We start from the raw sequence: 3,081 nt of genomic DNA on the forward strand, positions 1-3,081 counted from the left end.
GGGGCGCGTGCGACCGCCCCTTTGCCCGCCCCTTCCGCCGGGCGTCAAGGGAGGCTGGCTGACTGCCTGGTGGGCGCGGGGCGGGCGGGCGCGGACTGAGTGACGAGCGCGAGGTGGGCGGACGCAAGGCTGATTGACGGGCGCGAGGAGAACGCAGACTGACTGTGGACTCAAGGTGGGCGGGCGCAAGGCTGAGTGACGGGCGCGGGTGGGCAGGAACAAACCGACTAGGGCGTGAGGCTGAGAGACCTGCGCGGGGCGGGCGCAAACTCAGTGATGGGTGTTGGGTGAGGTGAGGGCGCGCGGTAGGCTGACTGGCGGGCAAGCGGCCTCCATCTTCCCGGCCGCTTCCCCACGCAAGTTTGTGAGGGGCTTTGGCCCAAGGCTCTTTGTAAACCCGTCTGGGGAGCCCGCTGCCTGCAGTAAGACTCTCGCGATTTGGCGAGGACCCTGAGGGAACCTTCCAGAATCTTGCAGAGCCTTCTTGTTCCTCAGGAGCCTCTGCTGAAACCATTCAAGTTCGGGGAGCCCGCGCAGCGGCCCCCAAAGGGAGCCGTGCGTGTTGCAAATAACCTACTTAGTCTGCTACATGGGGAAGCAGGGCTCCTGCGTGGACCCTGGAAGCCCGCCGCGCTGTGCAGTTGAATCTCTCTATGATGTTCAATTGCGGTAAAATCGACTTAGAACAGTCATCCCCCCTTATACGTGACTTTCCATAGACCCCACTGAGGTCTGAAACCGTGGGGAGTGCCCAGTTCTCTACACACACATTTTTTTCCCATTCCATTGGTCCTTGACCCAGGTGGGGGTGAGGTGTGCAGACCCTGTGCCAACGAAAATCCTATACCTTTTTTGTTTGTTTTTATGAGGATTGAGGATATTTTTACCCCCCATAGATTTTAGAGAGAGTAGGAGGGGGGCAGGGGGAGAGAGAGGGAGAGAGAAACATCAGTGTGACAGAGACATATCAATTGGTGGCCTTCTACACCCCAGGGCGGGGGATCTGACCTGCAACACAGGTAGTGCCCTTGATAGGGAACCCAACCTGTGACCCTCCCCTGCTCTAACCACTGAACCACTGGGCCAGGGCTCCTTTTGACTCCATACCTTTTGACTCCACCTTTGGCCCTTTGCATCCGTGGATTCAACCAATGTTGCTTGGGACTGAAGGGGACCAAGACTTTGCCATCCTGAAGCTGCCTTTTGTAATATTGATTTGAAGCTGGTTAGTAAGAAACAAGACTCAGACGGAACTTTTGACCTATTGTCCCAGTTTCTCTGGAGACGTATACGCAGGTGGTCTAACTCCCAATACGTGGATATACCACCGTGAGGGTCGAGAGACACTTTGGTTCAAGGAGACCAAGCCAATAACTCAAGATCAAGAAAGGGAGACAGAGACGAACATAAAACAAATCACACAGGGTTTATTTACCAGTTCCCGATGGTTCTCGGCACCAGCAGGGCCACCCGGAGGATCCGCTGAAAGACACACCCGAGGTTTGGGGATTTGGCCGCGATGGCGTCGTCACTGCAGCCCTCTGGAAGTTCTCGCAGAGAGGTGCAGGGCAGAGCAAGGCAGGGTCAGCTTTCCCAGAGCTGGAGACGAAGTCTGTGGAGGGCAGACCAGCGTCCAAGGATGTGGCCGAAAAGCTCCTGCTTTTAACAGTTCAGTTGAAGGGTGTGGTGCTTCTTCAGTGTGTCTTATCAGGGTCCTACAGAGCGCGGGGGCCTGGCTGGAGGCCGGGGCTACAAAGTGTTAATCTTATCGTGGCACGCAGGCATCGCAGTTACACTCAGTCACACAAAATGGAGTTACTTATGTCAAGTCTAATACACACATCAAACTTATCCTCCTGACTCTAATACACACACAAATCTATTTCTATAACACCTCACCCCTTCCTGCCTGAGAAATTCAGAGGGAAAGATCTGCTCCAGGAGGGAAATCTTAGGATGTTGCCTTAGCCTAATTTGCATTGAGTATGGTGGGTGGGAGGGCGTCAAACGGGGGACCTGTTTGCTAGATAGCCCCTGTCCCATTGTTCCTAGGTTGTTTAATAAGAATTTACCTGCCCTGGGTTCTGCTCTTCCTCAATTACTATAAATTGCTCTCACTTCTAAAATGTAAGACCCTGTTCCTCCTTTTCACCTTTGTCCAAAATGTCACATACCCGATGTTGCCTCACTGTCCTTAGAATTTTCATGCTTACGGAAATTCGCCATGCATATGTATTAAAATTTTATTTTCTCCTGTTAACCTGTCCCTGTTAATTTGATTATTATACCAGCTAGAAGAACTTACATGGTGGGAGGAGAAGTATTATTTTTTTTAGTCCCCACAGTTTTGGCAAGCTGGCCAGAAGAAAATAAAAAATCTGCAGTTAGGAATGTGGAAATACTGTTTTCAATCTGCAGTTGATTGAATTCTCTGATGTGAAACCCACAGATGTGAAACCTGTAAAGGGTCAAGTGTATTTATTGAAAAAAATCCACAAATAAGTGGACCCGTGCAGTTCAAACCGATGTTGTTCAAGGGTCAATGGTACATGAAGTTTAAATTATAAGTTAGGTACAGTAAGAGACTAATAGCAGCAATAATAAAATGGAACAATGATAAACAATATGCTGTAATAAAAGTTGTGTGAGAGACTTTGGGGCTGTTATTAAGTAAAATAAGGGTGACTTGAACACAAAAAGTTTGAGTCCCTGTGACAACCAAGATTGCTGCTAAATGACTAAGGGTAGGAGTGTGTCCAGAACAATGTGATGATATACCTGGAGGGAATGGTGGGGATGGAGCAGGCATTGAGAAAATTCATCCTGATACTCAAATGGCACACAATTTAAAACTTATGAATTGTTTATTTCTGGAATTTTCTATTTAATATTTTCAGACCATAATTGGTCTTGGATAACTGAAACCACTCATGGGGGGGGTCTACTATAAATTAGTGTAAGGTGTACAACGTAACAATTTGATGTATGTATATATTTTCTGTTGCTTGACATATTTTAATCCTGGGCTAACAAGGGCCCAGCATGGAAGTGTCATGTCAGGTGGAAAATGAAAATTGGTGA

Source organism: Miniopterus schreibersii (assembly GCF_964146895.1).
Source record: "Miniopterus schreibersii genome assembly, chromosome: 4".
In the NCBI taxonomy this organism is placed as follows: domain Eukaryota; kingdom Metazoa; phylum Chordata; class Mammalia; order Chiroptera; family Miniopteridae; genus Miniopterus; species Miniopterus schreibersii.